The 10677-nt window shown below is 40.2% G+C and overlaps 1 protein-coding gene across 6 annotated transcripts in view; it reads left to right on the top strand.

Annotated features, from left to right (window-relative positions):
- ZNF438 (zinc finger protein 438) overlaps positions 1–10677 on the top strand; it is a 216790-nt gene that overhangs the window by 20551 nt on the left and 185562 nt on the right. For all 6 annotated transcript variants that reach the window (XR_003551017.1, XM_006158270.3, XM_027775614.1 and 3 more), the window contains exon 2: positions 4254–4381. The gene's annotated coding sequence lies outside the window, so the exon portion shown is untranslated. The remainder of the gene's footprint in view (positions 1–4253; positions 4382–10677) is intronic.

Raw genomic sequence — 10677 nt, 5'->3', positions numbered from 1 at the left:
TGAGCAGGAATGCAATTCCTGTCCAGCAGTATTTCATTGATAAAGATATTTATTTACCGTTTTCAGTGTGGAAGGCTTCGTTACTTTCATTTTTTTTTTTTTTCTCACCATTGTGCACTGGGTGCAGCGGTGGTGGTGGAGAGCAAAGGTTACTTGTCTTCCTTTGTCAGTCACTGGGTTGGGAAGGAGTCACATGGATACCATGTTGAAGAGAGTTGTGCATCCCTCAGAGATCATAGACTTGGAGCTGAATCTAGGAACAAGATGGGACTTTTTAAGTTCTCCATTTAGTAAGGAGATGACTATTTCAGAGCATTAAGAATGCACTTCTGCCTCTGATACTTAGCTAGTCACAAAGCTCCTATTTACAAAGTACTTTCCTTAGGCTTCTTATAGCTAGGTGAACATCATTTTTATTATAATTATTCTCTATTCCCTTTTATTTTTATAAGCCTTTTTTACATATTTATATTGAAATTTTATGTCCTGATATGTTCATGGTACCTATTTTCTTTGTTTCTTACATAGTTATCATGTAATGTTCATTTTTAGCATACTTAAGCTTTCATTATTACTGGTTACTATAAGCTGAGTTGCACCCCCCCCTTCCCAATACTCATGTTGAGTTCCTAACCCACCCACCATATGACAGGACCTTTAAGGAGGTGATCAAAGTTAAATGAGGTCACGAGGCTAGAACTCTAATCAGATAAACTGGTGCTCTTATAAGGAGAAGAAGAGAGACCAGAGCTTTCTGTCTTTATCAGGACAAAGCCACAGGGATAGCTTTTCACAAGCCAGAAAGGGTGTCTTATCAGGACACAGCAACAGGGATAGCTTTTCACAAGCCAGAAAGGGTCCTGCCAGAACCTGCCATCCAAGCACTATGATCTTGGACTTCCAGCCTCCAGAATGATGAGAAAAATCCCAGTCGTGGTATTTTGTTATCATAATCTGAGCTGACTAATGTATTGGTGTTTAGATTGCTTTAAATTTCAACTTTGATAAATGATGCTATACTTTGTGTCAATTATTTCTTATACTAAATTATCTTAGAGCTCTAGGATCTAGAATAATTTCACTTTATTCTAATAATGATAGAAACAATGCTGATGAAAATAACATAATGATAGTGACAAACAGCAATGATGATTGTAATAAGAAGGACAAGTGTACGAATGATAAGATCATAGCTGTCCCCATGGCATAGTGAGTAAGGTGCTGTGCATTGGGAACCCAGACCATAGTTCAAGTCCTGGCCCTGGTGGCTTGAAAAACACTGGGCATGTGTTCGTGCATGCTCGGTTTCCTAACTGGATGGAAAATTGAGGAATGGGAATTGCAGCATGGTCACACCCCATTGTAGGGGGTGTGTTCTTTCTCTGTCTAGTAAGCACATATACCCTCTGGCAATAGAAAAACAAAAGAGTGGCAAGATCAGTAATGACAATATCAACAACAAATACTTATTACATACTTACTGTCCTAAGGATTTTTTATACTTGTTATCTTATTTTAATCCTTACAACAGCCTTAAGAGGTAAGTACTATTACTCTTCGTGTTTTATGGATAAGGCAAGTGAGGCGCTGGAGGTCGTAGAGCTGTGAAGTCTGGATTCTAGCCAGGCCTTACTTGCTGCAAAGCCTGATGTGCCTGAATTATGTTCCCGCAAAATTTATGTGTTGAAGCCCTAATCCCCAGTGTGGTGGTATTTGAGAAGGAGCGTTTGGTAGATAACTAGTTTTAGATGAGGCCATGCAGGTAGGGCCCTCATGATGGGATTTGTGCTCTCATAAGAGAGTTTGCTCTTGCTCTTTCTCTGACGGCACAGTGAAAAGTAACTCTCTGCAAGCCAGGAAGAGAGCTCTTGTCAGAAACTGACCATGTGCCACCTGCATCTTTGACTTTCTGCCCTTCAGGACTGTGAAAGAATACATTTCCTTTGTTGAATTAGTCAAGTCTCTGTTGTTATGGTGCCTCACCTACAGAGCCCAAGTTTTCAATTGCTTCATCATGCACAGAGGCTTTTCTCAGATCACACAGTGAATAGCAAATTGGTGTGAAGAGAAGAGGCCAAGAAAGTGCAGAGAATACCAAAAGAGAATAATGTTATGGAAACCAAGAGATAAACATTTTCAGATGAGCATGTCAGTATTAAATTGATGAGGGCTAGTAAATTTGGAATACATTTTCAGTTAAGTCATCTGTTCTTGAGAGCAGTTTTGTGTTGGCACGCATTGCAGAGAGTTAAGAATGGGGGTGGGCAGTAAAAACAGCTTAAATTTTCTTTTTAATTTACTTGGATGGAAAGGGAAAGGGACAGATAGGATAATGGCAGGAGTCTGGGGTGGTATATTAGTTTTGCTTATTTACTTGTTTTAGGATGGGAAGGGTTTAAACATTTACATGCCATGGAGGAAAAGATGGAAGAAAAGGAAATTAAACATGTGGAGGAGGAAAAATGGATAAAGATGGCATCAGGCCCCCAAGGAAGTAGATGACTCGAGTTCTAGAATACTGATTGAAGGTTAGCTTTGGGCAGGAAGAGGGACATCCTTCCTTTGCACTGCCAGGAAGGGGGTAAGAGTGTGCATGTGGTTTTTGGTCAGCGAGGGCGGAAGAAACTGAGGGAGTCTGACCTAATAGCCTTGCTTTTGTTTCTGTGGAGGTGATGCCATTTGCTGAGTTAAGAGGGAAGTAGGAAGCTTGAAGAAAGTGGTGGAAGTTGGAATGGATTTTGTGGGATATCAGAGAGCCGAGTAAGCGTTCAGGTAAAAGTTGACAGGCAACAGTGAGCAGGGCCTGTGGAGCAGGGAGGCTGTGTGTTTGCACATTCCCAGTTCATATGTTTAGGGCTTTTTAATAGCAGTGATCTTCAGCCAAGGTGTAGATTGAAGAAGTGAATCCTTAGACTAGTTCGGTGGGTGTACTAGAAAGAAAAGCAACAATAGTTGAGAATTTAGGCTGAGTGGGCAAAGCTGGACAATCAGATCCTACGTCATATTGGGTGAGAAGGGATGGTGGATGGATTAAAGAGGAGATTGGGGGAGAACTAGAAGCTTACATGGATTTATGAGCAGATATGGTTTACTTATTCATTTAATAAATATTGGAAAAAAATTTTTATAGATATGGTTCTAAGTACTGTGACTACTTAAAATAGTAATCAAGGACCAGACAGTGATGCAGTGGAACTGCAGTGCTGTGAGGTTGATCCACAGTGGAAACCTCAGTTTATGTTCTGAGACTTCCACACGTGTGTGGGGGCTGGCTGGAGTGGGGTGGATCACAGTGTGAAGACCCTGTTAAGGGTGCTCCCTCTCTGTCATTTTTATGAATGGAAGGAAGAAAGAAACTTAAAGAAAAAGTGATAAAAAAACCTCTCCACCCTTGTGGAGTTTAATTCCACTAAGCAGATTGATTATGAATGTAATATATCTTACATATGTGTATATAATATATTGTAACATACAGTATATGATGTATATTATATACACAATATTATATTGGGTCGTCAGAAAAGTCATGATGCATTTCTGCATAGAAAAACATAGAACAATATGTCATGACTTTTCTGAAGACCTAGTACATATGTATAATTTCAGAGAGTAAGAAAATGTTATAAAAAAGATGACATTAGGTAAGAGATACAGTGGTGAGATGCTGTTTTAAATAATATGGTCAAGGGAGAGGCTCTTGAAGTGACCTGTGGCAGAGGCTGGATGTAGTCAGGGACACAGAAATGCAAATCCCTGGGGGAAAGCTTTCTAGGGTCTGGAAGACAGCACATGCAAGTGCAAAGGTGTGGCAGGGGCTTTTCTCTGAAGGGCGGGGTGAGTGAGGAGAGCAGCAGTGGTACATTACAGGGAAGGACTGGGATTTTATTCGTGTGTCATGGGAGAGTCATTAAATCAGAAATGACGTGCTCTGTCTTACTGTTCTGCAAGCTCCCATTGGCTGCTGTTTAAATAGACTGGCAGTGGGAATTAAGGAATCTGTTGGGGCTGGAAGGACAAGTGATTGCAGTCCATAAGGAACATACCAGAGGTTAAGATTTCAGCTGAGTGCTTCTGGCTGAAGAATCTGGCTGCTCCTTTAAGTAGTCGCACCCACTCCACAATAGGCATTCTTTTCTGTGGATAAAGGTCTGACCCCAGTCCTTTGCCTATACCGCACCCTTTCCTGTTTTTGACTTTGCTCCTCATCAGCTTCATAATTCATTCTCCCATTTTGTCCTCATCTTGTCTTTCAGATCTGATGTACATTATTGTCTTCCTGGCCAAGACTTCTTCTAGCTCTAAGTGTTCAGACCTATTTTGAATTCTGACTTCAGGCATCAGTCCTCAGGAAACTTACATGGAACTCCAGCGCGCACATCAGGTAAAAAGTAGGAGGAACAGGGGTCACTTGCAGTTGTCTCTGACACCTGAAGTAACTGTGAGACACTTCCAGAAAACCCATAGCCTCCCAGTTCACAGTGTAGAAGAGCCCCCACCTTGACCTGTGACGTTGCAGCAGGCCATCCCTGGGATCACCCTGTACCTTCTCTCAGGACCTTAGGCACACACACACACGTGTCCGCCGTGAGTTTAAGTCACCAGGTCTGGGACTCGAACCGTGGTCAACTACATGAGAGTTCAGCGACATAGCCATTATGCTAACTGTTGGTCCCACCCTGTACCTTCTTGATCCTTAGGCACCTCACTTGCCAAACTGTGGTGTGTATACCCTCCCATTACAAACTGTGTAATTAGAGTACTGAGGGCTCTGAGGAAGGCCTGGTGCAACTTCCCAAGTATTAGTTTTACTCACAGGCTGTTATTTTACTGAATTTTCACAGTAAAAATTAGTATAATTTTAGTTCCAAGAATTGGTTCTCAAAAAATTATTTTATTGACTCTAATTAAAGATGTTAAATGTTTTTAAATAGCAAATGAAGTAGAGGTATAATAGTTTAGAATGTAACATTTGTGTGAACTCTTTAAGGGAAAAAAAAAAAAAAAACGCAAGATAAATTAGTTTGCATGGGCCACAGCGTTATGCCATTAGTCTTCTGAGGGGCCCTCTGCTCTGCATTAGGAATACTTTGAAATTATAGGTTAGAACCACTTTTTATTTTATTTTTTAAATATAATTTTATCATCAAAAAAAATTTTTTAGGCTTTTGCCATAGGGAGCATGTGCTCACCAGAGACAGATGGAGAGAGGGAAAGTAAGAAATCATCCCCTAGAAAGGATGGCCATGTGTCTGGTGTGATTTTCAAGCCACCGGGTCCAGGACTCAAACCATGGTCAGCCATGTGTGAGTCAAGCACCTTAACCACCATGTCACCTGTTGGCTTTAGAATCAGCTTTTTATGTTCTCATATTTCTAATTCTATACTTTCGCTTTTATGTTTAATGGAGCTGTTACTTCATTTTTACTCCTCATGGAATAGGAACTAGCCATGATTTAGGCCTGGACTATTCAGTTTTTCTGGTAAAACATAAACATACAAGTATTCTCTTCTTTCAGTCAAGTTTTATTTTGATAAATGCTATTAAAGTAAGCATTGCTACATTTTAAAGGGGTTTATAAGGTGATGGAGTAGTAGTGGGAGCAATACTTAAACAAGGATGTCCCAGAACACAAAATAAGTCCAATGCTTTGGATTTTTAAAAAATAGGATAGCATTTACTTTAAACTCTAATAATGCTTTCTCTGTATCAAAGATGGCTCTTCAAGTACTAAGATACAAAATTTCTTTCTCAGAACTTTTTGCTATTAAGGAATTGATTTGTGGCGAAGAGTTTTGTACAACATTGCCAAATTATACAACTAACTAGGGCAAAGATTTGGTCACGTTTGTGGATGCATCCTGAGCTAGGAGTAGCACACACCTCACATGCAGCACTATTTTTAGAGTGAATGAATTGACCCTCTTTGATATAGTTTTGGAAATATATTGTCTGGTTTTAGGTACAGGACAGCTTTAGGGTTGAATGAGAAAGCCTTGTCATGTCACAATGTTTCTATCAATATATGGCTTCATTAAATTAATAGATACAGGAGCACAGATACGTGTTCTCTTGAGTTTGCCAGTGTGTTAATTCTGTTTAATCAGAGGTCATATCAGTTTCATCTGCATAATAGGTATAGCAGCATGATTTGTTTATGTAGTGCAAGTAGCTGCACTAAATGAGGTGGAATGGGAAAAAATACACATCAAGTATCTAGGATTTTAAAGAACTCTTAAAACCCAATAGAAATATTTACAAATAGCTAAAAGCATAACTCAGCATCGTTAGATATGGAAAAAAGCAAATAAAAACCGTATGAAATACCACTGTACTCCCACACATTGTCTATAATCAGAGATAATAACAACTGTTGGTAAGGACATGGAGAAATTAGAACTTTTTACACATTGCTGATAGAGATGTAGAATGATCAGCACTTGGAAATACAGGTTGGCAGTTCTTCAGTAAAAATATTACATTACCATTTGTTACCCAGCAGTTCCACTCCTAGGTATCTACCCGAGAGAAATGAAGACATACATCCACTTGGACCACCAGTGTCAGAGTGGCATTATTCTTAATAGTTTAACAGTGCAAACAACCCAGATGTCTTAAGAGTTGAAGAATGGGTAAACAAAATGTGTGTTCATGCAATGGATTGTTCTACACAGCCTTAAAGTGAAGTAGCTGACACATGCTGCGGCATGGAGAAATGTCAGAACAGTACATGGAGTGGAGGGAGCCAGACGTGGAAGGTCACAGATGATATGATTTCATTTACACGAACTGTTCAGAATATTCAGCCATAGAGACAGAAAGTGCAGCTGTAGACTGGGGTTAGAGGGGGAGATGGAGAGCAACTGCCGACAACGGGTAGGAGGTGATGCACATGTTCTAAAATTGTTTGTAGCAATGCACGTTTACTCCACGGGTACACTGAAACCACTGAATTGTATACTTTAAAAGGGTGACCGGTATGTCAATTGTATCTCAATAAAGCTGTAGAAAAAGACTAAATGGGGTCATATGTAGGAATATATTTTGAGCTATTTACAAAGATACTACTATTATTTTAGTCTGACTGTAAAGCTTTTAAATAGTAGCAGGATGACTTAGATACTTTTCCTTGCTCTCACAGGCCTAAGATTTTTTTTTATTCAAATGCTATGACTCAACTTTATAAGGTTGTAACTCAGCAATATAAAATATTGAAAATGTTGAAACATAAAAGGAAAACTGCTTGGTCTACTATTTTTATTTAATAGGATTTCCTGAGGCAGTTAATTAGCAATAAGTAGAATATGTCATTAAGGAATTGAGTTTTAGAATCATAAAATCCTAGAGCTGGAAGGAACTTCAATGATGATCTCTCATTTTGTTTTGTGAGAGAACTGAGTCCTACAGAGGCTAAGACATCTTAAGTCACAGAGTTAATTCTGGAACTGAATCAGTGTTCTTTTTGTGGACTATTGGTTTCGGTGCCATTAATGGCAATAGAATTAATACTCTTCATAGCAGCTCTCCCCCCGCCCCTTCTTTTTTAATTGCCAGAGGGTACCTGTGCTTTTGAGAGAGACATAGAGTGAAAAAGCACCCCATAACGGAGTGGTATCACTCTGCATCTTCTCCCCTCTGCTCCTCCTTCCTGTCAGGTCTTTAGGTAGAAAAACACTTAGCATGTTTTTCTTTCTTCCTTTTCTTTCTTTCTTTCTTTCTTTCTTTCTTTCTTTTTTTTTTTTAGAGAGATTTTCACTATAGGGCACGTGCACTTGCCAGAGAGAGACAGAGAGACTGAAAGTGAGAAATCACTCCCCCCAGCGCAGGGGAATTGACATGCCGCAGTCCCTTCTCCGTTCTCTCAGGATTTGGGGCATGCACGCACATGCATCCAGTGTGTTAAGTTGCCGGGTTCAGGACTTGAAACTTAGTCGACTCTGTGGGAGTCCAGTGACGTAACCATTATGCCATCTGCTGGTCCCCAGATGTGGCATGTTTTTCAAGCAGCCAGGGCCAGGATTCAAACCATGGTAGGCCATGTGGAATCAGCTCCATTAATAATCCACTGGGCTACAGGGCTGGCCCCAGCAGCTATCTAAAAGCTTCCTAATGGAAGGTACTCCGTTAGGTACTGTATATATTTTTATTTTAGTTAACCTATACAATAATTCATGAAGAAAATTCATTTGAGTTAAAATGACATAAATGCATTATCTTACATTTCTAGGTGCCAGAAGTCCAATATGGGCTTCCTTGTGTATCAGCAGGGCTGTTTTCTTTCTGAAGGCTTAAGGGTCATCAGATTTCTTTTCTTCTCCAGCTTTTAGAGGGTGCCAACAGTCCTTAGCTTATTCAGTGCCAGCAATGACACCACTGAACTAAGCACTCTTTTCTAATTTGAAACATAAAGTTAAAGACTATGGTGACTTCCATAACAGGAAGTCAAAAGACTAGTATTCCAGGCCATTAAAGAACACAGGGTTTATTTGTTTCTATTGTTGGGGATTTAGGAGGTTTCCACCAGCACTTTAAAATTACTATTGATTTTTAGTGCATTTATGCATCCTATAAATGTTTTTCGTCTATGATGTATACTTTCTTTTTTTCCGGGAGTGGGGGTTATAGGGCACATGTGCTTGCTAGAGAGAGACCGAGAGAGAGAGCTAGAGAGAGGGAAAGTGAGAAATCCTCCCCACTCCCAGCAGCCAGGGATGACCATGTCGCAATCTCTTCTCCCTTGTTTTTCTCTTGGAATTTTGGGCATGCACGCATACACACACATGCATGCACACACACACACACACACACACACATACACACACACATGGCCTGTCTTTCAAGTTATCTGTCCTGAACTCGAACCACACAGCCAGCTATGTGGGATCCCCACACCTGTTGACCCTATCCATGATTGTACCTTAACGTATTACTCTTTACTCCTTTCACAGAGGGTGTGGGTGTTTCAGCACTCTCTCTAAAGGGCAAGTACACATGCTCCAACTGCTCTCTTCCCAGCATGGTCACAGAAGGGAACTTGAATTCAGATGAAGGTGGAACTTGGATGAAAGCCAATCCCTAGCTGTAGTTTAGCAAAAGAGAGTGCAAGTAGGATTGGAAGAGGAAGGTTAGTGGCTAAAATGAGAAAGTTTATTAACATCATGTCTTTATCAGTTCCGGCTATATAAGAGATAGCTATTTTTTAATTACTAGAGGGCATGTGGGCTAGCCAGAGAAAGAGAAGAAAGAAGTGCCCCACCCCCCCCCAAGCCCCCCGTGCCCAGTAGGGCATGGTCATACTACAGTCCTCTGTCTTCCATTGTTCCATCCTGTCAGGATTTGAGGCACATATGCACACATGCCCAGCATGTTTTTCAAGGCACAGAGGCCGAAGTTCATACGGAATCCTATTCCCAGTGTGCAACATGTAGCCATTGCACTAAAGGGCCAGCCCAAGAGTTAAATATTGTTAAAATCATATTTTTTAAATAGTAGAAAATAGAATGTAATAGTCATCAGATTTGTGAAGGACTGATAAGTTTTGGGGCAATGCAAAATTCAGGAGATGGTGCTAAAGCATCCACACCCATTATGAAAGGGAAAAGATCAGCTTTGTGAATATACAATGTAAAATATAAGACTTGTTCACAATGAAAGAAATAATTCTGCAGCCTAAAGGAGAAAAAAAAAAAAAAAACTTGTTTCAACTGTGAGTTAATATCTGTAATACCTGAAGAGTTTTTTAAAAAAGAATGAGGCAAGATGCCTCTTCTCTAGTTTGTGGACTCTTGAGCAGGACTTTAGAAGATGGGTGATGTTTTTGTCAAGAGGAAGACAGAAAAATGGGCAAGAATGAACAGAAAGGTAGAGGTGTAGAAGTACGTGATATATTCAGAAGCCACTGTAAGATTTGAGAGAGGAGTGTGACATGATGAGGTTTGTATTTTGGGAAAAAAGTAAGGGGTCATATGGAGAATGAGTTTAAGTAGGAAATGTGGGAAGAATGGTTCTCAGTCTTTCCTGGTTTTTCTTTGCATGGTCTCCTGAGTGACAATTTCATTGGCATCCCTAGATTTTAAATTACAGCATAGAGAAGACACACTTGATCTTATGCACAGTTCTGAACAGCCGACCATATGGCTTCTGCCATAGCTGTATATCACAGTGTCTTTTCTTAGCCTAGACGAGAACTGGTGGGCTAGAGGAATGGGACCAGCTAAGACGCTATTGCATTGTTCCAGTCAAGAGACACTGGCTTATGTCAGGTCAATGATAACAGACGTGTGGGAGAGAATATATTTAGTGTCTGTGTAGACTTGCTGTTAGAGTTGGTATCCTGGGGTAGGGTAGGGAAAAAATAATTGTAGCTCGGTATTCCTCAGATTATAATGTGTATATGAATTACCTGGGAATTTGGATAAAAGGTAGATTCTGATTCAGCAGGTATGGGATGGGGCCCTGAGAGTCTGTAACAAGCTCCCAGGTGATGCCAACGCTGTTGGTCTGTTTCAGTAGGAAGGTGTGACAACTTGGGTGTGAAGGACTAGTGACTAGGTGATGATGTAATTATCTGAAGCTAGGGACACAGGAGAAAAGAAAGGCTAGGGAGCATCCATAGAAGGGGCAAAGTCCTTCTGGGAAAATGAGGTATAATATACATATATATATATATTTTTTTTTTT

This window comes from Tupaia chinensis, unplaced genomic scaffold (assembly GCF_000334495.1).
Source record: "Tupaia chinensis unplaced genomic scaffold, TupChi_1.0 Scaffold000578_2, whole genome shotgun sequence".
In the NCBI taxonomy this organism is placed as follows: domain Eukaryota; kingdom Metazoa; phylum Chordata; class Mammalia; order Scandentia; family Tupaiidae; genus Tupaia; species Tupaia belangeri.
Note: the sequence above shows the minus strand (reverse complement) of the source record. Positions and strands in the feature narration are given on the sequence as shown.